Here is a 27,378-nt window from a genome sequence, read left to right as displayed (position 1 = left end):
AAAAAAGGGTGGGGCAGGTGAACTATAAACATTGATCATATACATTTATAGTGGCATATAATAATAATGATAATAAAAAAAGTGATTTCACTGAGAGACTCATTTAGAAGTACCCACCACAAAGACTGATGAGGTTACATCATCACATCCAGGTACGTGTGCGTAAGCAGGGAGCTTCTGTGCACACACACCAGGGTGCACAGCATTTCTTCTAAGCCTTATTTTGTTCAGCATGTGTAATCCCCTTAAATTCCCCACTGATAGCTCGACTACCTTCACTTCAGATTAGCTGAGGTAGAGATCAAGAATTGCTCCTCTCACCAGTATGTAGGACATCACAGACGGGGACCCGTGGCTTATCATAATAAAAAGGAGTTACATCAAAGATTGTGTCACGGATTGGGATGTTTTCTGAGATCAGTGCAAAATCTGGACTGAAAATATAATACATATGGTGTGTGATGTAATGTTCATAATCCTCCTTTGTGGTTACATTCTGCATGCATTTGGATTCAGTAACATTCTGCTGCTTATATGCGTTCATCCATAACCATCTGTGTTGTGCTGACACTGTGAAGCTCATACAATATACTAGCAATGATTTACTGTTTGAGAATTAACATACATTTCATAGTAATATCTGAACGTCACCCAGTCCTAGTACATAGACATCTTTTACAGCGTTTTGATGAATTAGCTCCTTTGCTTCAAAGGGCCTCTACTTATATAAGTGCAGTCCCACGCTGCATTAATCATATAACCCGCAGACTGTTGTGAGCGATTACAGACTAGGTAAGAAGTTAATGGGAGATAGCAAAGTGTGTGTACACACCGATTCAATGCCTGTATATTCTCCTTATGGGATCGCCTGAGAGAGGTAGCTAATGTCAGCCAGATGGAAGGCTGAGTGTTTAGTCTGCAGGTCTGTATTTCAGTCTCTGCACGCAAATGAGTGTATAGTTTATTTGCCATGTTTGAGTGGAAGGCATCTTTTATTTATATGAAATTAGAGGTTGAACACATCAGCTGTTAGAGAGCTATCTAAGGAGAAACTGTGAGTGTCAAACACGGGGGTTGAATTACACAGTGCAATAATGGAATCTGGGGAATGTGTTGATTTTCAGATGCATCCATAGATTTTTTTAAGAGCATTTGTCCATCGTTCGGTTAGTCATTTGTCTTTTTTGCATTTAACCCTGTAAAGCCTGAACCATTAAATCACTGACAGAAAATTCCAGTTCTTTGAAACTGGAGCCCTTATTGGTCCTTCTGAACAATTAAAAAAAAAGTTTTTCAAATATCACTCTCCATGTATGAGTTTCAATTTTGTATCATATTTGATACATTGGGTCTCAATGCTCAAATATTATTACCTCCGCCAAGGAGATTATGTATTTGTTGGCGTTGGTTTGTCTGTCTGTTTGTTTGTCTGTCTGTCCGAGCTCTACGAGTGCTTTTCTAGAGAAGAGAGCGCAGACCTCCGCCATGGCAGATCAGTGCCCCCACCCCCCACCCTGATCACCACCAAAATTTAATCATTTGCTCCTTGTGCCAGTATCAACATTTCCTGAAATTTTCAACTTTTTTAAGTTATCTTGCACATGGACAGACAGATAGACAGATAGACAGACAGACAGACAGACAGACAGACAGACATGGGGCGGGGGGTGGGGGTGGGGGCACTGATCTCCCTTGGCGGAGGTCTGCGCTCTCTGAGTGCTTCTAGTTATTTTGAACAAACAAAAACATAATATAACACAAACATGTCTAACAAATTGGTAATTCCTTTTCAAACTGGTAAAGTTCTGCCACCTTCCTCATTAATGACAGTCTTGTAGTGTCACTGGAAAGGCCTCTGGTGAATAAATTCCTCCCCCCTGGTGGATAATCCGTCTATTGCACATATCTAATTGTATACATCAGGTTTTTCAAGAAAAAAAAAAATCACACTGATGTAGAGGGCTTCAAACCTCATGTATCAAATAGGATACTTTTGGCGTTATAGGGTTAAAATCAGTTTCCTCAGCTGCTTTGAGTCAGATTTGAATTGTGGACCCATCGTTCCACAGTTCACCTTCAGAATATCTAAACCACTCTTGTGTTTTTGTATTATGGATGGCTGGGAGGTGAGAAACTCAGCTTCACATAATGACCACAAACAGGGGGAACAGCTAGGCTGGCTCTCTCACAGCTTGTTTTTCCCATTTCTTTTAGTGTATGAATTAAACATATTGTCTGTTTTTACAATATGTTTTATGTGCTGGAAGGCATGCATTAGAACTTCCACTCTTTCCTTTACATAAACAGCTCTGATCGTTCTGCCATTATTCTCCAAAATAAAAGAAGTCATGGTACAGTGGGCAGTAGCTGTAGTTTGGATGCTGAGTGTCCAGTGGTGCTGTTTACCAGAATAATAGGGTTCAAATGAGTTGAATGAAATGGAAGACGTGAGTTATATGAGTACAGGAAAAGCAGCAGTATGAACATAGTGCCTGGGGCTCAATGAGCTACTGTACAAGGACGTGTGCAGCCATCCGAGCGGTGCAAAATTATGCAAACAAAGTTGCATAATAATGACGGTTCATCATAGTGCAAGAACAGACCTTAATGTTTAATTAATCTGCTTACTTGACAGTCTTGTGGCGTGCAGTGTACTTTTAACCCTTTTTTCTCATCTGTATATCCTATTATCCGGTGACTAGTGAAACGCCCTCTTCACCTCAGCTCACTATTTATGACACTTCAAGTCTCTAGTGTCCTCATAAGGCAGATCATTACTTCCCCTGATTATTCTCAGATTATCAAACATGGGTTGGCTGATGTGTTTTAAGACGGCCTAGAAGCACATTTTCAGTTTTTACTCAGCTCGATGCAAGGCACTGTATTATAAGGAGTATTCAACTGTATTTTTAATGTAAAAATATACATTTATAAGTATTAACATAAGGAACTTGCAACAGAGGAAGAATCATTGATCTTCTGGAGCAGGTACTAAGGAATCAAATCGTTTATGCTTTTCTATAAATTATATGCAGTATCTGCCAATTTTTACAATTATGAGATGATGTGAAGCCCATGTTGTTGCACCATCTTTCACATATTTCATGGCAGTCGTATGTTACCAGATTCTAGATATAGTGATTAAAAGAGAGGCAAGTCAACTAATTATCGATAGTGTAGATAAGGTGAGAGAGTTTGTTGTAAAAGGCAATCAATAACTTAAAGCAACGCCTTGAAAGAACGCTAATAATAAGCACTAGTGGCGGTTTAACCCATAACGACCCAAACATCCACCATTGAACTAAAACATCTACTGATCTAAAATGTTTAATATCTATTGATCCATTAATCCAGTGGTCCCCAACCTTTTTTGGCTCGTGACCCCATTTTAACATTACAAATTTGTGGTGACCCCAGATGTGCAAAATGGAGACATTTTTTTTTGGTTAAAATTAATTTATTTTTGATCGTGTAATAGTTTGCTATACTACATTCCAAATAAACATTAATTTTAGACAACATTTAGTCTATATAATGTATATTATTATGGACGGAGGCAGAAAAGCCAGGTGTAGATTACTGCACAAAGTGAGAATTTTATTTTCCTTGGTCAGGATATGTACAGTCAGTCCAGCTTGGATTTACAAGGCTGACAATTAATACTGAACAAACAAGAACTCAAACTCTGAATTATGAAAGAGCTGCAGCATCTGAAACCGACCACAATGAACATTTGACAGATAAACAGAACCACAGTGCTTCAGTTTCAGCTTCAGAGATTGTCATGACTTATGCATTGGGATTGTCTCTGTCAACTCACCATACATTTTTTATTAGTAAGTTTTTATTTTTATCAATTACTCGAAATTTCAGGCGACCCCATTTGAATTCCAGGTGACCCCATGTGGGGTCCCAAACCCAAGGTTGAAAAACACTGCATTAGCCCTATCAATACATCTAAATAATCTGTGTAAAATGCAGTTTGTCAACATTTCGTGGTCATCAGATATGACCCATTTGGACGTTCAGAGGCTCCGTAGTGAACGTGGAAACACAGTCATCTTCTACAACATTCACCAGTAAAACCCATGGAGTTTAATAAATAATAGTGGATGGAAACACTTGATTTATGTTCAGTTAATCATCTTTTACAACATTGATTCACCAGTAAAACCCATGGAGTTGGATCAATGACCGTGGATGGAGACACTTGTTTTACATTCAGTTATTGATATCTTTTCTGAATAAGTCACTCTTTCTTCAGTTTTCTCTGTTTCTGATATAATAACCCTCAACTTTAATCTGAGCTTTTATGAACATCTACATGATCAGTGAATTAAGTGTAAGAAAATACCTGGTTGTCTCTGAAAAAAGACAAAACACAGAGGCAACAAGAAAAAAGCACTCGGAGAGCACAGATCTCCGCCAAGACAGATCTGCTGCCCCCGCCCCCCCGATCACCACCAAAATGTAATAATTTCTTCATTGTGCCAGTATCAAGATTTCCTGAAAATTTCATGAAAATCTGTCCTGAACTTTTTAAATTATATTGCTAACAAACAAACACGCAAACACACAAAGCAAAGTGATCACAATACCTCCTGGTGGAGGTAAATAATAATAATAATAATGGATTAGATTTTATATAGTGCTTTTCTATACACCCAAAGCGCTTTACATTATTGATCCATTATTCATTCACTCTCACATTCTCCCTCTGGTGGTGGTAAACTACATCTGTAGCCACAGTTGCCCTGGGGCAGACTGACAGAAGCATGGCTGCCAATTCGCGCCTCTGACCACCACCAAACATTCATATGCATTCATACACCAGTGTGAGTGGCACTGGAGCCAAGGAGGGTGAAGTGTCTTGCCCAAGGACACAACGGACTGACTAGGATAGAGCGGGATTCGAACCGCCAACCCTTCGGTTATTGGACGACCCGCTCTACCACCTGAGCCATGACCGCCCGCAATAAATAAATATTATAATAAATGGTGGTAAGTCACTTAAGAAAGGTTAAATAGGGGGAAAAAATCATTTGGGGAAAGTAGCACTCTGTGTTTATGGGTTAATGATTGAAACTGAATTGGTGCTGCTGTGTTGGGATGTGTTTGTTTTATGATGCTGCTGTTTTTAAGCTGCATGATAATCACTCACCTTCTGTATGATTTTATAGTCCTGTTTGGATTGCTGTGTCAGGGTACTGAAAGAATGAATGAATGAATGAATGAATGAGTTTTTATTACTGCGTCTTGCATAAGAACATGCATGGGCTTATAAAACATCAAAAATGCAAACCCAAAACCAAATACCAGACAACAGGCATAATAGTTATTAACAAGACAATATACTGGCCTATTTAAACAAACACATCTGCTGCTTTTTGCAGGCTTTACAAACAAATAATGCTAATTTATATACATTTGTACTTTTAGTCCTCCACACTGAAGTCAGCTGTGTCCAGACATATTAAAGTTTCAGGTTCTCTGTCTTTTCTCTTCTCATTAATGTAGAATCTGAATTTCTTCAAATTTGGTGCAACCATTCAGCCGGACGACTCAAGGACGAACTGATAAGATTTTGGTGATTAAAGGTCATAACTCAAGAATTTATATGATGGTTGTGACAGTAGTTTACACAGCAGTCAATCAGAATGATGAGAGGGATGACATTTTGCAGGGTCATTATAGCATCATAATGTTTGAAACTGTGGTGAATTCATAGATCTTTGTGCTGTGCTGTTTTATCAGGTTTTCCAACTTGAGGTCACTTCCAACGAATTTGAGTTTTTATATAAATATATGTATATAAAATAGATATACCAGGAATTAGGTGTGTCCTTCCTGTCGTCCGTCTGTCCCAGTTCTAAGACACTATTCACCCGATGCTTTTCAAATTTGACCCACATGCTCTTTACTACTAGGAGATGTAAAGTGCACAGTCTCATGGCTGAATTTACACATTTGAAAATTTGTTTGTCTTATTTCTTGGACACTATTCACCCAGTGCATTTCAAATATGACACATGTTATTTATCACTAGGAGAGGTGCAGTGCACAGCAAGGTTATAATAGTTTTGGATTTTTCATTATAGTTTAGTTTTATATAGTTGTGATGTTTTTTCTCAAATTCAGTTAGTTTTAATTCGTTTTTAGAGCAGGTTTGCTAGTTTTTATCAGTTTTTGTTTTTTTGTAAATGCTTAGTTTAATTAGTTTAGTTTTAGGGTTAGTTTTCATTTTTTTCATCTTTTATCTTCTTCACCATTGTATTCAAATAAATCCCAGACAGGACTCTGCTGCTTTTTCCGAACTTTAATCTCCATGTTTCCAGGTAGAGTGGGGACGAGAAGACGACGACAAGTAACGGACCATGAAGTGCCGTATGGTACCACCAGCTAAAATTGCTCAAGCGAAATAAATTGATTTCATATCAATCCGACATTAACAAAGACGAAAACGAAGGGAATTGTAGCCATAAATTTTATACATTTTAGTTAGTTTTGTAAACACACAATACAGTTTTAGTTGGTTATAAATTTTCTTTTAATTATGGTTTTTATTTATTTCAGGTAACGAAAATGTTTTTTCAATTCTCGTTATTGTCATTTCCTTAGCTTTTGTGAATAAACCTTGGCGCACAGTTTGATGTCAGAATTTAAATTTTGGGATTTTTTTTTTTTTCAGCAAATTTTGGGAAAGTTTTTGAAAAGACTGAAAGTTTAGACTCAAAATTAATCCCTGGGTAGGCCAGGGTATCAGTGAATAGAGATGTAGGGGTATTAGTAAGATCTACTTACTTTGTCACTTGCTTAATACTATAATAGATACCCATACTGTCACATACTGTTAATACATTCTGTTCTATTCTATTCCACTCTATTCTATCCCATTTTATTTTATTTTATTTTGTTCTGTTCTGTTCTGTTCTGTTCTGGACTGGTCTGGTCTGGCCTATTCTATTCTTTTCTAATCTGGTCTGGTCTGGTCTCTTCTATTCTATTCTGTTCTGTTCTGTTCTGTTCTGTTCTGTTCTGTTCTGGTCTGGCCTTTTCTTTTCTTTTCTTTTCTTTTCTTTTCTTTTCTTTTCTTTTCTTTTCTTTTCTTTTCTTTTCTATATTATTCTATTCTGTTCTGTTCTGTTCTATTCTATTCTATTCTGTTCTATTCTGTTGTGGTCTATTCTATTTTATTTTATTCTATTCTGTTCTGTTCTGGTCTATTCTATTCTGTTCTTTTCTGTTGTGGTCTATTCTATTCTGTTCTATTCTATTCTGTTGTGGTCTATTCTATTTTATTTTATTCTATTCTATTCTGTTGTGGTCTATTCTATTCTATTCTATTCTATTCTATTCTATTCTATTCTATTCTATTCTAATCTCTTCTGTTGTGGTCTATTCTGTTTTATTTTATTCTATTCTGTTCTGTTCTGTTGTGGTCTATTCTGTTCTATTCTATTCTATTCTATTCTATTCTATTCTATTCTATTCTATTCTATTCTGTTCTGTTCTGTTCTGTTCTGTTGTGGTCTATTCTATTCTATTCTATTCTATAATGACCTTCCACACTACTTTGTAAACATACGGCAGATCAAGAAAGCTTAATAACAACAACGTCACTGCACTTTGTTCTATGAAACTGGACAGAGATGCATGTATGGGATGGTACAAGCACAAAGCAGTAATTCTAGTCTGTATCCTGACACCTTAACACAAAGCAGAGCTCACTTGGATGTTGTAAACACTCACTGTGATCCTGTCTTATCTGCTTTCAATTTAATAAAAGATTATAGACAGTCTGGCTTTCTAAAAATCTGGACTGCAGCTCTCTTGTGAATTCCACACAATCCTCATTTTGTCTCCAGCATGTTCTCATCCCCCCACCCCCTTTTACCTAATCTGTTTGTTCCTTTGATAGTCCTCTGAGCTGTACCATGCATCTGTCTCTCAGCTGTGAAGCCTCCAAGTGAGCCGCTCATCCAGTCCCACTTTCCTTACTGTGGATGACATGTGAGGGTTGTTCCTTCTCCCTCTCGCTGCCCTTCTCGTCTCTGTGTGAGGGTTTAACGGTGTGTGTTATGATAGGTTCTGCTTCCTGCCCTGTGCTGTAGATAGAGCTTGGCACACTTACCGGCTCAGTAATGGGATACCTGCTTCCTCCAGATTGCTAGATTTCCCCATCTATAGTATTTTTCTTCAACTTTTCCCCCTTCTGTGCTTTAAAATTTCCCCATAATTTTTTTTAAAAATTAAAAATAAATAAATAAATAATACATACATACATACATACATACATACATAAAATAAATAAAAATTAATAAATAAATAAATTTTTAAAAATCCCCATTATTTTAACCCATAAAGACCCAAAATATAAACCTGTGACCAAAACCATCTACTGATCTAAAATGTTTAACCCTTTCGTGCATGACTTACGTGAACCTCAGTCAAGATTTTTTCTTGAGTGTTGTTATTCCTCCTTAGGCATGAAAAAAACAATGCAATTAAGTTTTTTTTTTTCATGGAGTTACAAAAATGTCCACTCAGCTACACATGTACTGAATTTTTGAAGCAAAAAAACATGTATTTAAAACCCAAAATCAGAAAGGGATATTAAAACAATGAAAAAAAAAAAGAAAAAAAAATTAAAGCTGCTAATCGGATGTTTTTTCACATTTTAACATATTTTATAACTAGTTATTACTGACTTCATGGAGATAATATACAAAAAACCCTTTTTGTTTAAAAAGCAAACAAAAAAAATTAATTACAGTCTAAAAATTAACAATTGATTTACACAGTAATGGTATAAATTGCAGTGTACGGGATGATGTATAAGCGTTCACTGTGTTGGCTGATATGGAACTAAAACAATAAAATTCATGAATATATGAGAGAACAGCTGTAGACTAACTGTCCACTGTAGTGACCAATATGCATGAAAGGGTTAATAAGTTTAAAACCACTAATCCTCCCTTCTGGGGGAACATTCACTCAGCTCTCTGTGATGTGTTGGGATATGCAATCCCAAATTCTTCTCTTGTTCTGTACCTCGGACATTTGGAAGAATCGGTGCATAAAGAAGACAGATATCTTGTTAAGAGCCTCCTGGTGGCCGGGAAGAAGGCCATAACAAAGAACTGGCTTAAGACTGATGCTCCATCTTATAAACAATGGCTTTCAATCATAGATGATATACTTGTCATGGAACATCTCACATATGTTCCCCCCGATGGCACGGCCTGCGGCTCCTCCCAGTGTGGACGGCCCCAAAGGTGGCGTTTCCTTGATCCTTAGTGCCATGCCATGTCTCCCTGTTGTGTGCGTGTGCGTGTGTGTGCGTCTGTAAGTGTGTGGGCGTGTGTGTGTGTGTGCGTGTCTAGTATGGAGGGTGGGAGGGAGGGGTTTTCTTTGTAATTGTTTTTCTGTTTTTATTGTGTGATTGTTTTTAATTCTGTAAAGCGCTTTGTGTTGCATCTGTGCATGAAAAGCGCTCTATAAATAAAGGTTGATTGATTGATTGATTGATTGATATAAACTGATGTTAAAAGAAAAACTGGGGGAAATGGCTGACATTCAGGGACAAATGTATCTATTAAGGGACCTTAAATATTCTGACACCAACACAGGCTGTTCTTTTCATTTGTTTGTTTTTCTGGGTTTTTTGTTTGTTTCTTTTCCTGCTCCTCAAACTGAGGAGATTGTATCGTACTGATGAAAATGAGAAATAAATTTTTTTTAAAAAGCAAACAAACTATCAATACATGTAAATAATTGGTATGAAATGCAGTTTGTCATCTTTTCATGGTCATCAGATATGACCCATTTGGACGTTCAGAGGCTCCGTAGTGAACGTGGAAACACACTCATCTTCTACAACATTCACCAGTAAAACCCATGGAGTTTAATAAATAATAGTGGATGGAAACACTTGATTTATGTTCAGTTAATGATAAATTTGACTGAAAAGGTCACTTTTTTCTTAAGTCTTCCTTAACCCTTAGGGGTCTGAGCCTATTTCGGCCATTTTTGAGTACTTCTGATTTTGCCTTTATATAGTATAAGAAGAAATGTTTACTATACCCATATTTGGCTTTTTTTTTCAGCACAACTTCATCTGTCTCATCTATTATTTTTTCACTTTAACCTACTATATCAACATAAAGGGCCAAAAGACACACAAAAATATAAAATCCGATTTGAAAAATGTTTATAAATTATTGCATAAATAACGCAAAGATGCTTAACGAACCTTTTCAAAGACTTTAAAAGTGAATATTGGTTCCAAATATTAGGTACATAAAATCCAAATTGTAATAAATTAAAACTATACTCAAATATTTGACATAAAAGCAGATCTTTACATACGCGTTTTCTCCAGTTTTCTCACCCCTCCCCCCACCCCTGGTCCTCCTGGTTTCCACATCCAGTTCAGGTGGGGGTCATTCTCACCCTTACCTGTAATGCTAATACAGTCTGTGGATTAGAATTCACAGATTTGGCCAGTTTTTTCTGTTTTGAAAAAGGACAAAAAATTACGAAGATATGGTCAGACATATAACACCCCCCCATCTCATTTTCAAACTTTTACTCACGTTTGTTTGCTCTGAGTTCAACTCGTCATATCTCCAGTTGTATTTGCTCTATCAACATCAAATAAAAAGTGCATTTTTGAATGCAATTATCCCCAGTGGTCTACGTGACCGACTTCCGATGCTACGACATGTTGAAAATGTCATATGATTGAGTCACGGGGCTGTGACTGTGGACCCCTAAAGGTGGCCGTACACTGTGCGATTTTAGAAACGATTTCTCACTCGTGCGACTCTTTCTGGGATCGGGCCAGATGTGCCTGTAATCGTGTGTCGTGCTTCGTGCAGTGTACATGGGGTAAGGAGAAGCAATTAACACTTCACAACCACCTCACGACCAGCAATTGTGTGTTCGCAAGGAAAACAGAGCTGTTTGAAATCCTGCTCGCTCCTCATGAGGGTATCATACTGTCAAAGCAGTGCTACGAGCCGATGTGCCTCAAATTCTCACACTGTGCATGCGTGAACACAGAAGCATACAGTAGCGTACAAGCTAACAGTAGCTGGCTATTGGCCTAGTGCAGTTTAGCTTTTGCAGCTTACCTCTACAGGGTGTCCCATAAGTCTCCATACATAGGAAAAATAAACGTTTCTTGACATAAACCATTTTTATTTATATAATATGCTCTATATGACTGCCATTTTGTTGGGGACACATTTCAATGCGTGTCCTCCACTGCTGAAGAACTATAAAGAACAAATATAAAGAAATACATGTTAGAACCATATATGTATGGAATGTATAATGTCTCCTATGTATGGAGACTTATGGGACACCCTGTAGTTCCCTTTGCTGTAGGATTGACAGCCCATATTGTCCACGTCTGGCCAACCAATTCCTGCACCAAACATGTCGTCATCTTTTCTTCTTTTTTGATTCCCCGCAGATAAAGGCACATATTGCCAAAGCAGCTCGTTGGTTTTTGTTTAGCACTACCATTTCGTGACTCATGCCAATACACAATCGTCTACGCACTTTTATGGATTCCTTAGTATTTTAACGTTGTATTTCCCAGGACACAACACTCGAACGTGTGGTGCGTCCTCTGGTGCATGGTCCTACAGTGTGAGCAGTCAGGTCACATACAAGCATCAGCAGAACGTGAATCGTGAGCCTGACTTTACGATTGATTTACACAGTTTGAGATGGAGCTGCGTGCAACGATCAAAATAATCGCACAGTGTATGGCCGCCTTAAGAGTTAAATGTAATCTCATCATGATGATAAAAGTACATGATCAGTAAATTAAATATAGGAAAACGACTGATTTTCACTGAAAAAATGTAAAACATAGAGGATAGTATTATGATATATGGTGATGAATCGCTTAAGAAAGGTTAAATAGAGGAAAATTCATTTGAGAACTGCCACAAAAGTAGCACTGGGTCTTTATGGGTTAACCAAAGCTGCTCAAACCTTAAGTTACATAACCATAAAACATTCCTTAGTCAAGAACATATTGGTGAATTATGCTTCCCAAGAGACTGTGACAGTTACGCAAGCAGTTTTATATATTCAAAGGACTTAGTGTTTTCCAAATAAGTCTTCTGTCTCAATTTAAGGTTGTTATTAATGAGGAAAAATACAGCACAGAACATTTTGACACAATTAAGTCATTTTTGTGGATAACAGAGTCTACTGAAGATCCACTACAATTAATTTTCACTTTGATCCCGGCGGGTGGGCAAGGCCATGGAGACATTACATTGAAACATGTTATTTAAAATAGGCTGTGACAGATATGATGGACAATTTTCTCCTTCACTCAGACATCAACGTGATTCATTCCTCTATCTCACAAAGAACAGCGCTCCACACGGGGTAGTCATTAGTCTTTCTCTTTAAATCTTGAAGCCTTCAGAATGTACCCAGGCTGTAGATCAGACTTACCTGCTGTTATGGAACTAAAAGCTGTTGAACGTATAAATGTGAATGATCTGATTTCAATTCCCTCCTCAAGTCAAAAAGGTCCAGTGTCCTCATTTCACAACAGCAACCAACAATTATTTAAACAAAAATGGACTGTTATTATCTGTATTCGTGTTGTTGTCTACATTTTTAACATTATTAATTAATAGAATAGAAAGGGGTGAGTCGGTTGCGTCACGCTTTTGCACCGCTGTCCTTTATTTAATATGAACGCCATTAAGGGATAGGGCTGAAAATATGTGTTTATTGTCAACAAATACCAGGATCCAGGGCTTTACAGAAATAAAGCACTGCCCACAATCCTCTGGAGACTTTGTTGCAGGCCATGCTTTATCTCCTTCCTCTAATTTCCTATCTTTCTTCATGGTTGGCTCACGATTAAAAGCGTAAAATGTCCCTCCCAAAAGTTGAAACAAAAGAGACAGCAAATTTAGTTGGTGATATTACTTAGGTTTCTTAAAGGCGCTATTGCTCATTATAGAACAAAAACGAGAAAGCAAAAGAGGGCAGGCCGCCTCTGAGAGACAAAGGAAAAATGACAAAGAAGCTGATTGGGGTGGGCTAGAAAAGAACCGTCATGAACTCCTCTTTCCATTTATGGTGTCTTTGAAGCTCTGTGGAGCGTTGAGATACGGCGTTGAAGTACTTTATGTCTGACCCACGATCAGTGTAGTCATACTAATGCCAAGAGCTGTCTGTTAAAAGAAAGAAAAAACTCTCATAACTGAATTTTCCCATTCATCTGGCTCATGTCCAGGTCTTTCAATCAATCCCTTCACAGCAACAACTCAGAAAGAAATTGAATTAGGTCCTGGGCGTTGAACCACGGTTTCTTAATTGGCACAGGATTAGTTCACATTGATTTGGTCTGATTGGAGTCTCTAGTTTGTGTTGCTGCTTAATCACTGTGCACACCCTTCTCCTGAATCACCATTTGCATGCACTCTTCGGTCCATGTCAGTCATCCGCAGCCCGTGGCAACCTCGAGAATTTGCATAAAATCACTGGCCTGCAATGTTTCTGCTGTACTATCTCTGCTCTTTACTGCTGCGGCGCCCGTGCTATGCCGCGTTAATCGGATTTCTTGGTGTTATTATTATTACAGCAGTGTCTTGGTACAGTATAGCGAAAGGCTGATGCTTTGCCAGGTCCACAAAATTGCCCCCTGGTTACAGAAAATGTTTCTGATAGATCGCTGCTGTTTTTCTGAAGGAGCAATGGAGTGAGAGAAGGAGCCGGGGAAAAGATGGAGAGAGAGATTGTCTCCAGGGGAAATAAAGTGGAGACAGGAAGGAACACAGATTATGCATGAGAGAGAACAAAAGAGTGGAAGAGAGTGAAAAAGATCGCAAATAAGGTTGTGGGAGCAATATGCTTAGAGAGGAAGAAGATAAGGGAGACAGTTATGAATGAGGAGGGAGACGTATAGTAGTGGAGATGGACTGGAGCTGTGACAAGAATGTCTATTAACAGTGAACTCTCTGCTTCTGGCACTCAAAGCCCAGAGCAAGAAGGAAAATTTCCCCATACATTTAGATTTATTGGACTATACTGTCTCATGTGTGAAGCTGATATGAGAAATATGTGTCTTTTTGGGGCTCTGATATTGGATGTAAAAAAAAAAAAAAAAGAAAGGAGCCAGTAAACGAATCACCCTTACAGAGAGATTTATTTTAACGTGAAACCTCTGAAGATGTGGGTAAGTGGGGTTATTGTAAGGGTGTGCACTCTGTACAGGCATTCTACATCTACTCGCTGTCATGACTGGGTTTTATTACAGGTTCTCTGACACCGCACAGGCAGGCAATTCGAGGTGTGTAATCACAGATTGCCAGACTCGTCTCAGACGGGAGAAAGGCCTAAACTTACCACGCCGACAAGAAAAAAAAAAAAAAAATCAAGGAAAAAAGCCGGGTTGTTAAAATGTGTTAATTTAGTCATTTGTCATTCCAGAGTACAATGAATTGTCAGGTTAAGGGCTCATTTATGCTCTATGTTAAAGATTCACATGGATGCGGACGCAGCGTTCTATCCGTCCTCTGCGTATATTCCATTTTCCGGGTGCTTGTGAATGCATACCCAGACTGAGAATTAGGCGTGTAAGAAAACATTGCGTCCGGAATATATCGCAATATTTCATTTCATGATACTGTATCAATATTAACCCTTTCATGCATAGTGGTCACCACAGTGGACAGTTATTTTACAGCTGTTCTCTTATATATTGATGGGTTATGTTGTTTTGGTTCCATATCAGCCAACACAGTAGACACTTATGCACCATCCCATAATACACTGACATTCATACCATTACTGTAACTTTGCTGTTCTTGATAAACCTGATCTGCAGTAACATGTTTGAGTGTAAATTATTTACTCTAAAAATTGCAAATATGATAAAATGTGAAAAAAAACATCAGATTAGCTGCATTAAAAATGTTTTTATTTCATAGTTTTCACACAGATTATCACTTTCTGATCTTGCATTTTAAATACATGGTTCTTTGTTTCAAAAATGAAACACATGGTGTCCAGCTGAGTGGACATTTTTGGAACTCCATGAAAAATAAGTTCATTTAAAAAATTCAATTGCATTGTTTTTTTCATGCCTAAAAAGGAATAAAAACACCCAGGAAAAAAGCTTGACTAAGGTTCTCATAATTCATGCATGAAACTGTACTGTACTGTACTGTATCGATATTTTTAGGTATTTATTCAAATGGAGATATGGCGGAGGTTCTTGTTTTGTTTTTTTTTTGTGTATATTTTTTGGGGGAATCCTGCAAGCTCTTTTATTTCTATATTTACGTGTGTATTTTGCTTTGTTGTTTGGGTACTCAAAAAGTAGTATTGTGATATTGCAGGTCATGCATGTAGTTTTTTTTAAACTGATAACACTGTTTTGATAAATAATGGTTATTACAATCATCCTAAAAGAACTTTTTACTCTCTGACAGAGGCAGATGTTAGTTCCTTGCATTAAAATAATGTTATGATGTTGGATGATTCAGGGACTGTCCACTCTGCATTCTTTTCACAACTAATAGAATATAAACATTTGAGCAGGATCTTAAGCTCTAACGTCTGTAAAACATAATTTTATTTATTTATTTGTGTGTGTTTTGTGCTTGTAATTTTATTTTTATTTATCTGTAAAAAAAAATGTAGTTTTTACAGAGGAAAGTTTTGTGATATAATATTTAATCCTGTTCTGAACAAATAAAAATTTGTTTAGTATTTGTGCATATTTCTGGTATAATTCAATTTTTCCAGGAAATATTGTCTTAGAAGAAGAAACAAAACAAACAAAAAATATTGCCTTGTCAACTGTATCGTGATGTATCTCGATATATCGTATCATCGTCCTAGTATTGTCATTTGTATCGAATCGCCAGATTCTTGCCAATACACACCCCTACTGAAAATACGGAGCAGTACCACCGGGAACTGTGGAGGCAGTGTTGAGATTTGAAGAGAATCATTTCCATAAACAGCAGAACTTCTGAAATAGTGACTGTGTGAATTTGTAAAAAACTACCAACATATTTTTGACAACTACCCATCTCATTACCAATATTTGTATCTGCATTAGTAATACCTCCTCTGTCGTCTTCATCTTTGTTACCCCGCCCCCAAAGGGAAGGGAAGGGGTATTGTTTTTGGTTCGGTTTGTTTGTTTGTTTGTTAACACTTTAGCAGCAAAACTATTAGTTGAATTCATAACAAATTCAGATTATAGATTGCCAGTGACCCAGAATAGATCTCATTACATTTTGGGGACAGTAGGTCAAAGTTTACATTTTTGATGAATTTTTTTAAAATCTTTTTTTCCCCCATTTACTTACAATGGACAAAATTTCAAATGTGTGTAGCTGCAAAACAGTCAGTTGAATTCATACCAAATTTGGATTATAGCTTGCCAGTGACCCAGAATAGATGTCATTACATTTTGGGAAAAATACATTGAAATTCAAAATTTTTTATGAATTTTTAAAATGTTTTTTTTTTTTATCCATTTTCTTATAATGGGCAAAGTTTGAAGTGTCTGTAGCAGCAAAACTGTGGGTTGAATTCATACCAAATTGAATTTACAGATTGCCAATGATCCAGAATAAATGTGTTTACATTTTGGGAAAAGTAGGTCAAAGTTCAAATTTTTTATGAAATTTTAAATCTTTTTTTTCTCCCATTTACTTATAATGGGCGAAATTTCAAATGTCTATACAAACATCAATTTTGTTTCAATTTACTTCAAACTTAGCACATTTATAGAGGCAACTGATATGATGATATCAGCACATGCATAGACATGATGACATCAGCCGGATCAATGCCAAAATAGGCGACAATACCTGCGAGGGGTGGGGTTTGTTGTACCTGGAACCACTTGTTTTTATTGACTTTCTTCTTCTCAAAAAACTTTACTTTTCTTCATGGTATTTGGTCAGTATGTTAATTAAGAGCAGTGCCCTCTGGTGGATTGATTGACAAACGCTCATTCCAATACATGGAAGTATGAAGGGAGCAATGCATGACAACATTAGAAACGGACGTACCTATTTACATACATAAAGTGAGCATAAATGAGCCTCAATGAGGAAGACGGTGCCATTTTCAGTCCTCTAAACTTTTGTGTTCTACTTCCGTGTCATTAGCATATAGTTTGTTTGGTCAGATTTCTGTCGTTGTTGGTTATCGCAGGAAATGGCAACGTGCGGTAAAGCCATAGAGAGAGCAGAGTGCAGCCACTGGGAGGTTTTATCTCAGACATCCCCATCTATTGAGTCAAACTGTAACGAGGAGAACTGTATAGTGCGCAGTTTATGTTTCTTAATGTGATTGTGTAGATATAATATTGGTATTCATTTCCATTTTCGAGCTCAGTAACATTCACACAGTCAGACCTAATGTGCCATATGTCTCCTTTACTCTTCCACTACACTCACACCACAGGCCTCCGAGCTCAGCGCCAAATTTGCTGCTCATATCTGATTGTTTTGGCTGTCGTTCATGTGTATTCTAGGATATAACCCATATCCCATCATAATGCAAACTGACAACAAAGTCAAAAAGACACACGTGCGCCGAGAGACAGTGACAAAAGAGAGACAGTGCATGTTTCTTCTGCAAAGGTTAGACATCTTACTAACAATTTCGATTCAAATACGAGGCTTATTTTTATGCGCGACACAGTTTCATCAGCAAATAAAGATAATTTACAAATATGGCAACAGATAATTTTCATCTTGTGAGAAATTTGAGAATTATTCGGTGGAGAAGGGATCGTGTCATGGCCTTTTGAGAATATGAAACACTTTCACATATTAATATTAGACTGAATAAATCCACTTTATTCAGCGTGTACATATAGCTACATTTCTTCCATCTTTCATATAGTTTAATGCCACCACTTTTGGAAGCTGTGTGCTTTTTCAATGTTTGTTTGTTTTTTTTATCCATAAAGACCCAAACTTTCACCGATGACCATAAGCATCTACTGATCCAAAATGTTTAATACCTGTTGATCCACTAATCCTTTCAATACATGTAAATATTGGTGTAAAATACGGTTTGCCGTCTTTCATGGTCATCAGATATGACCCATTTGGACGTTCAGAGGCTCTGTATTGAACGTAGAAACATCATCATCCTCTACAACATCAATTCACTAATAAAACACATGGGGTTTGTTAATGACAGTGGATGGAGACACGTGTTTTTACCTTAAGTTATTGATACCTTTGCTGAAAAAGTCACAGTTTTCTCTGTTTTGATAAAATAATATTTGAATTAACTGAGTTTTTATGAACATCTAAATTAAATATAGGGAAATACATGATTTACAGTGAAAAATGCAAAATATAGAGGATAATATTATAATAAATGGTGATAAAAATTAATTTGGGAGCTGCTATAAAAGTAGCATTGGGTCTTTAAGGGTTAATTTCTGTGCTTCTGCTGTGACATGGCTCAGCAGAGGCTGGTGAATGTTTTGGAGGGTTTTTTGTTGTTTTAATTGTGGGGTTTAGAGAGGGAGTTGCAGCCCAACAACAGCTGATATAATCCAATCCACTTGTAAATGAAATGGGTTGAATAATTGTAGCTGTATTTTTAGGTGCGAAAATCATAGTCATTTTAATTCTGCATATCGGAAAAAAAAGTCATATGGGTATTGTTGTACAAGAAAAGGCACTGATTACTGACATTTTTTAATGGGTATTTTTTCTAAGTAGATATACAGTTGGAGCCATAAGTATTTGGACAGTGACACAACACTACCTCTCACTACCTAATGCAAATTTAACATTTAGAATCAACTTTAAAGCCTTTTTAGTTCACCAGCCTTGAGCTATTGTGAAGGCTTTGTCTTTGTCATCATCTTCATCGTCGTCTTCATCGTTGTCTTTGTCAATGTTTTTGTCGTCATCAGCGTGGTCATTTTTGTCATCATCTTTGTCTTTTTGAGAAATTTAGATTTTTGAATTTTTAACAATTTTTTTCTTTTTTTTTTTTTTTTGAAATATTGAAAATGTGCCTTTACTTATAATGGGCCATGGTTTGACAGCATATAAAATAGAAATAGTTAGAGATATCCATATAGTTACTATTGGACACTGATAGGAAGTCATATCTGGACTTTCATGTAATTAGTTGAGCTATCCTCCAGTGAAAGTACCACCCACTTCTATTGGGTGATGTTCAATACCATGGATTTCCTTTCTGATCTGATATCGAGTGAAATATAGGCTGGTATTGGCGATACCGATCCAATACCAATACTTTGAACAAATACATTTAATGTCTGGAAAAAGTAAAAAAAAAAAAAAATCAATCAAATTTTAACCCAACAGAATCCTCCAGGAGCAAACATTTGTGACTGGTGACAGTGGAGAGGAAAAACTTCCTTTTAACAGCAGAAATCTGGAGCAGACCCTGAGTCCTGGAGGATGGTTGCCTGCCTAGACCAGTTGGGGTTGAAGAGAGAGGATAAAGGAGGAGAAAATGAGTGAAAGAGAAAGAGACTGGGGGGGAAGGAGGGGGATTAGCGGGAGACACACGAATGTAATTGATGCACAACAAACTGAACTTGAACTGTCAACAGTAGATCAGCTGGTGTTAGTATAATTACCAATATAATAAATTTTTGAATTTTTGAATTTTATGTTCTTATCCTGGTTTTTATCCCAGATTGTTTTTATTTTTATCTTTTCTGGTTTTTATTGTGTTTTTATTGCATCTTGTTTTTATTTATTTGATCTTATTTATTTTATTCTTTTACTTATCCATGCTGCTATACCGATGAATGGTGGAACATTGAGCACTTTTTGTCCTGTCTTTTGGTCCTGTCTGTAAGCATGATCAAGTGCCTGTCTTGCATGTTCAATGTATGTGTTGTTGTAATGCCAAGGCAATCACCTAGACTGCAAAACAAATCTACCTACGGGTATAAATAAAGTAACCTTGACCTTGACCTTGAGTAACCAGAACAAATGTCCATAAATGTTAATACTACTACCAGAAGTACAAGTATTAACAATGGATATATGACTACTACAACAGTTAGTACAAATAATATAAACCTCTACCATCTATGGAACTATATAATAACCACTATCACAACTATATGGATAAGTGAGGGATGACAATGAAGGCAGAAGAGAGGCAGGGCCACAGCAGCAGGTCCAGAGTTGATCCATGGAAAACCTGTGTTGATCCTGGGAAAACCTCCTTTTCAGTCACTTACTTCTGAGTCCCTGAAAATGAAGCTGCGAGTCTACACCAGGGGTCTCAAACATGTGGCCCGGGGACCAGAACTGGCCCGCCAGAGGGTCCAATCTGGCCCACGGGATGAATTAGTGAAATGCAGAAATCACACTGAAGATATGAACAATCACGGATGTTAAAAATAATTTTAGGTCAGTATGATTTTATGTGGGTCAGACCAGTAAAATACTAACATAGTAAACTATAAATAATGAAAACCACAAATTTTTCCTCTTTGTTTTAGTGTAAAAAAAAAAAAAAGGAAAATTACACAAAAAATGTTTACATTTACAGACTAGCCTTTTACAAAAAATGAGAACAACCTGAACAAATGTGAATAACCTGAAATGTCCTAATAGCATTAAGCGTAATTGTACCAATATTCTGCCTGTTATGAAAAGTTTTGTGTATTTATAGATCCACTGTGATCTCTAAGTTGTAATGAACATGTGAAAATGAGAAACTGAGGCAAAATAATGGCATAAATTGTTAAAATTGCACTTTTTTTAAAAGAATAGTTTGTAGATGTAAACATTTTGATATTATAATTTTACTTTTTTCACTTTAAAACATCAAAGTTAGACATACAAATTTTGGAACTGATATTATTTATATATTATTATATTATTACTTTAATGAGCCGGCCCACTTCAGGTCATACTGGGCTGTATGTGGCCCCTGAACTAACATGAGTTCGACACCCCTGGTCTACACTTTAATCTCATCTTGATTTCCTCATTTCAGATCCACTGTGATGGTGAACAGAGACCAAAATTTGCGTCACTGTCCAAATACTTATGGACCTGTACAGGAAAAAAAAACCTTCTAAAGCCTTGTAAACATACCACAGTACCTCTCTCTGCTCCACGTCTGAATCCAAAATCTCCCCATGCACACTGGACCTTGAAATTGCTGTATTTTGCAATTATATAATTGCGCAGGCAGACATTGCAATCGCGGTTTGTGATTTGGTAAATTGTGGAGCTCTTCACATTCTGAAAACGATCATCTGGTGCAATCAGGAGTCATACAGTATTTTTTTTTCTTTTCGATTAGAGCTAATTAATTCAATTTCTTGTTTATTACAGAAAAACAAATGCACTCTGTGACATCTGACAAAACAGACGCACCGGGTTTCCATTGGAATTCACCGTAACGAACTTCAACTTGCGCTTTGCTCGTCCACACATACACACACGAATAAACACCTGCTTTTTAATAAATGGCTACCTGTCATCAGTGTGTGGTTCTCCGATTACAGCACTGTGAATTCATTAAGTGTGCCCTTTGGAAGCCTCACTAACCAGGTGGGGTGCCGTCAACCCCCTCTGCCTCTGAATCACGCACTGCATTTCAATTGCAAATACTGTATGCATGTCAGTGCCCTTGTAAAAACCCCCCAGACACTGTACACTTACACACACACACACACACACACACAACTTCCCATAATTCCCATGTTTGTGAGCAAGAAGTTAAACCTAACTCTGACTTGAAACTACTGCCAGAGTCAAAACCTCAGCCTTGAAGATCTGTTTGTACACATGTTTTCTTTGCAACAGGAAAAGCCATAAGACTGAGATTTTGGCTCCAGATTGTATCCTGGTTCATGTAATCGCTCAGTGTGTATTCAAAATCTGGAATTATTTTAATCACACAGAGATTTGAGTGTATTTTGAGTCGGATTAGTGTATGTTTTTCTGCGGATAGATGAGATTCTGTAAGTTCGCATGTGACTCCGTGCTTTTCTTCCTCCGTTGTATTGCACTGTGTTTATATGCGGGTTTTCGAGGGATTGTGCATTTCGTCGAAGCGGCTGTGCAGTGATAGGGTAAGGCATGATGGGAAAAAATCGGGTCAGAGCGGGCCACTGCTTGGACTATTGTTTCCTAGGCGATGCCCGTCTAAAGTGACCTGAGATGTTTTCATCGGAGAGTGTGGAGAGGTTAGGGGCTCTTTCGGACCGGCGGAGCTAAATCTAAATCCCTCTCTTTTTTGGCCAATAATTCTCTGCTTTTTCACAGCTTCTTTAATCCTCTTTCTGACGCGACTCACCTCTATTTATCGCCAGTGGCTGTACGCCTCAAACAATCAAGCAAAAGTGCTCAAAAAGTGTTTATGTACATGTATGTGTGTGGCTTTCAATCTGTACTCAACTTGATCTTGAAACAGATAAGTACTTTTGCATGCATGTGTGTGTATGTGTGTGTTTTTGTGCAGTATGATAAGAAACCGCATGATAACTTTGTAGTTGTTATTAGCTTTTGCTCTACAAATTCCATCTTCTTCCAAAATAGAAATCAGCGCATCGGATCCACTGTCGACTGGTGTGAAGTCGTGCTGCTGTGAAAATGTAATAAAGCACAGAGATAATCAGTGAGAAGTTTGAATAATGGCTCCGTATAATGGATCTGTGCTTCACCAGTGTAGAGATTATGCATCATGCTGGCCGGGCAGGCAGCCCGCTGGTGCTGCTGCTGACTCAGTGCAAGCATAGCTGGGGCTTGTGGGGGTTAATGCAGCAGGGCCACTGGCTGATCCACAACCCATCCTCATCTGCCAAAACTTCAAAGGATGCCCTGACAGGGTTTAAATCGCCATCTCCTCCTGTCCAGGCGCTGCAGAAGACTTCTCCTCCCCCTCGGTGCACAGGTCAACCTCAACCTCATCTTTTATGTATCGTTCACCCCATTGATTGCGCTGTAGGGGATTCATGAATGCAGAGGGGACGATTTCTGTATCGCGCTCTAACACATGGAGAGTTTTTTTTTTTTTTTTTCTCTCTTTTTTTTTTGACAAGGAGGGGAGGGGCTTTTCTCTGGTTTGTACAGCTCTCGTTTTATTTGCCTCTCTTTTTTTTTCTGTGTTTCTGTTTCTCTCCCACAGTCGTTTTTCATCACCGCCTTATGCCAATCTCTCCCCGAACATCGCTTCCCCCGACTTCTACTTCTTTTGCATAGACGAGAACACCACAGTGTTTTCCCCTTTTGACAGACCTCTTTTTTTTTGTTTTTTATTGTACACTGATGAATTATTCAGTACAGTGAATACAGTAAATATAAGAGCGGTAGATCAGTTGACTCAGATGAAGCTACAGGATATGGATAACCTCTAAATACTAAATATGGATACACTTGTTCACCCACATTGTCAAAAAGAATAATTGCTATAAAATACAGAATATGCAGAAATAATAGTAAACATTTTATGTTTATCAAAGTTTTGTATTCCCTTTTTGTAGATCAGGGGTGTCAAACTCATTTTAGTTCAGCTAAATTTGATCTGGAGTGGGCTGAACCAGTACAATAATAACATAATAATATATAAATAATGTCAACTCCAAAATTTTGTTAATGTTTTAGAGTGGAAAAAAATAAAATTAAACAATGAAAATGTTTATATCTACTAAATATCCTTTCAAACAATGTGAGTAACATGAACAAACTGAAACAATGAATATCATTTTAACAATATTATGCTTCAGTTTATCATTTCCACATGTTCATTATAACTTACAGATCACAGCGGGTCTACAAATACACGAAACATTTAAAATCAGGCAGAATATTGTTAACATTGTACTTACTTCCCTTAAGACATTTCAGGTTTTTCATATTTGTTCAGGTTATTTACATTTTTTGTGAAATTATACTTTGTTTTAGTGTAAATACATGAAAATATTTACATTTACTAAGAGAAAAAAATTTGGAGTTGTCATTTTTTATATGTTATTATGATAGTATTTGACTGGTCCTGCCCGCTTGAGATTGAATTGGTCTGATGTGGAACCTAAACTAAAAGAATTGTTAATATCTTAGTGTAATTTTTGCATTTCACAACGTCATCCCAAGGACCAGACTGGACCCTTTGGCGGGCCGGATTTGGCCCCCGGGCCGCATGTTTAACACCTGTGTTGTAGATGGTGTAAAATACATTATTAGTTTAAATTAAGTTTAAATATTTAAAATGGTCTACTGTGTTTTTGAGTTGTGTGTTTACATCAAATGTTTCCAAAAATTGACAAATTCTGAAAAATGTCTCTCAAATGTTATTTAACCTGTTAAACCCTGACCATATTTTCAGGGGAAAAATGCCTAAAAAGACATACCCAAAGTAAATGAAGAATTATTTCACAATAATTAGGTTCATATGGATGTTCTTGGTGTCTATGGACATTTATAGACCTCACAGAATCTATTCCCATTGTCTAAAATATTGTATCTATGACTATGCCTGAGTAAACTGTAACAAACTAAAAGAGAAATTGGAATTTTTTTTATCATCACCTGGTTTTTTTCAGCTGGATTGACGATGATATGGATAAATTAATTGTTCGTGTCTGAGATTTTTAATAGCGTATATTTCACCCCACAAAGATTAAAAATCATGTTTGAACATTAAAGTTTGAACTAAAATACACTTTTGATGTACTTTCATTAATATTAGGGTCTAAACTTTGAGCAAAAGTTGAAAAAAAACATTCATTGTCCTGATTTATAATATTTTTATAGTAGATGAATATTAATATAATTTTTTCGGCCCGCGGGCGGGCTGACAGGGCTAAAGGGCTTAATTAATGTAGTGGTCTATTTTAGGGATGTCCCAGTCCGATCTACAGATTGGTATCCATGACCTACTGTATCTGGCTTTTTGTAGAAGATCAGATCGGATTGGATGTAGTCACGAGATCGGGCCAATCCAGGCCCGGTTTGGGAAGGAGGGGGACAAACATCCTGCTCCCTCAAATTAAAGTTTCTGGCGGTAGGGAAAAGCTGCACAACAGCGGGAGGTTTCAAGGAACTAATAAAGCATCTGTAAGTTTAACTTTCACTTTCACTCTGCGTGTACTCATTATGAGGTCTGGTTGTGATCCACGAGTTGGGTTTTTTTCAACTGGCGGGGCTTTTGTGGAATTATTTGACCCGACCCAACCTGCTCCGCAAATAAACTGACATTCTTTTGACCGGCCCCGACCCGAACCATGAGTAACACCAGTACAGTACAGTGGAAAATATAAGGTTCTAATTTGTCCCACAGTATGACTTTAGAAAGTGCAAAAATGATACTGAAGTTATTAAGAATCAAAGGTGTCATAGTTGTTTTAGTGCAGGTTCCACATTCAGCCCAATTGTGATCTCAGGTAAAATAATAGCATAATAACCTATAAATAATGACTCCAAATGTAAATCAAAATTTCATTATAAAAAGTCCATATCGGATCGGTATCGGAAAAACTAATCCCAAAAAAAGGAGGGGGGGAGGGGCCTTGCACCACTTGTTATATTAGAAACAGAGAGAACTAATGAAAAAGTGACTTTTTCAACAACGATATCAATAATTGAGCATGAGCCAAGTGTGTCCATTCACTGTCACTGATCCAACTCCATGGGTTTTACTGCTGAATCAGTGTTGTAGAAGATTACGGTGTTTTCACGTTCACTACGGAGCCTCTGAACGTCCAAATGGGTCATATCTGATGACCATGAAAAAATAACAAATTGTATTTTATACCAATTATTTACATGTATTGATAGGATTAGTGGTTCAACAGGTATTAAACATCTTACACCAGTAGATGCTTATGGTCACCAGTGGCTGTTTGGGTTTTATGGGTTAAAACTTCTCAAAGGTCATGGAGTTTATTTGCTCTAACTTTCACTCCAGATAAGTAGCATTGTTTCTCTACATGCTGTATTAGCACACCAACAGCTTGTGTGATGTATTCATTTATGTTCCTCCCTAGGCTGTTTACTCATTCATGGATACATACGTTGATCCATTTTTTTAAGAGACCTTCCCTCCCTCATATCTGTACCTGTTTACTGTACCTGTGTTTAGGCAATGTGTGTTATGCACCCTAGCAGAGTGTGAAATTGGAAATCTCCCCTGCAGAGGTGACATGATTGACAGAGAGGAAAGGACACAGAAGATGTGTGATCTCATCTGTTGCTTAAGTTGTCACTATTTTTTTTCTCCTTCTGACTAAAGTGGTTCATTCAAAGTCAGTTTTATCAGTCTCGATAGCATGTGTGGTATACCACGGAGGTAAAATGTCAGGATTCTTAAAGGTGAATGCTGCTGTTTGCTTTTTAATACAGAAATAATTTTAATTTCAGTGCTTTTATCTGTAATCTGGCTGCATTCAAGATCAAAAGGTTTTTTTTTTGTTTTGTTTTTTTTGTGCTGTTGGTTGTTAGTAATTTTTTTTTGTAACTTAAATCTTTATTGAGTTTTATGGACAACAATTATAACAATAACCAAAAAAACAAACAAACAAGGGAACAAATGAGTACAAAAGAAAACAATGTGCCCAGGTAGCAACAGTCAGTCTATTGATTTTGTGTAAATATAGCCCATATTTATCCCACTTTTTATCCAGTTGTGGTTCTTGCAGTCTCAATCTGTGTGTTAATTTTTCCATTAGAAATATTTCTTCAATGGTGGATATCCACTGGTCCTTTGATGAAATGGTTGCCTTCCCCCAGTTTCTTGGTATAGTTTTTTTTTTTTTTTTTGCAGCTATTTTAGCCAAATAGTCTTCCTTTTTCAGAATGGTAGTGTCCTGAAAGTTACAAAGATATAGAAAATCAGGAATCAGTGGAATTGAGTATCCCAATACATGGTACAGTACATTCCCAATCATCTTCCAAGACACAGTAATATATGGACATTTCCAAAATATATGTGAATGGTCTACATCAGGGGTGTCAAACTCATTTTAGTTCAGGGGCCTCATTAAGCCAAATTTGATCTGAAGTGGGTCGGACTAGGAAAATAATAACATAATAATATATAAATAATGTTAACTCCAAACTTTCCTGTATGTTTTAGAGAGAAAAAGTAAAATTATGTGATGAAAATGTTTATATCTACCAACTATCCTTTAAAACAATGTAAATAACATGAACAAACTGAAATTTCTTAAGAAAAACTAAGTGCAGTTTTAACAATATTATGTCTCAGTTTATCATTTACACATGTAAATTACAATTTACAGATCACAGTGGATTTACAAATACACAAAACATTTAATAACAGGCAGAATATTGGTAAACTTGCACTTCAGATATTTCAAAATGTTCATATTTATTC

General features: G+C 37.0%; 1 protein-coding gene across 3 annotated transcripts in view; it reads left to right on the top strand.

Moving 5' to 3' along the window:
* Positions 1–27,378, top strand: part of dlgap1b (discs, large (Drosophila) homolog-associated protein 1b) — a 149,295-nt gene that overhangs the window by 28,572 nt on the left and 93,345 nt on the right. The window lies entirely within an intron of this gene.

This window comes from Sphaeramia orbicularis, chromosome 20, assembly GCF_902148855.1.
Source record: "Sphaeramia orbicularis chromosome 20, fSphaOr1.1, whole genome shotgun sequence".
NCBI lineage: Eukaryota > Metazoa > Chordata > Actinopteri > Kurtiformes > Apogonidae > Sphaeramia > Sphaeramia orbicularis.
The sequence above is the reverse complement of the archived record's forward strand: the minus strand, read 5'-3'. Positions and strand labels throughout refer to the sequence as shown.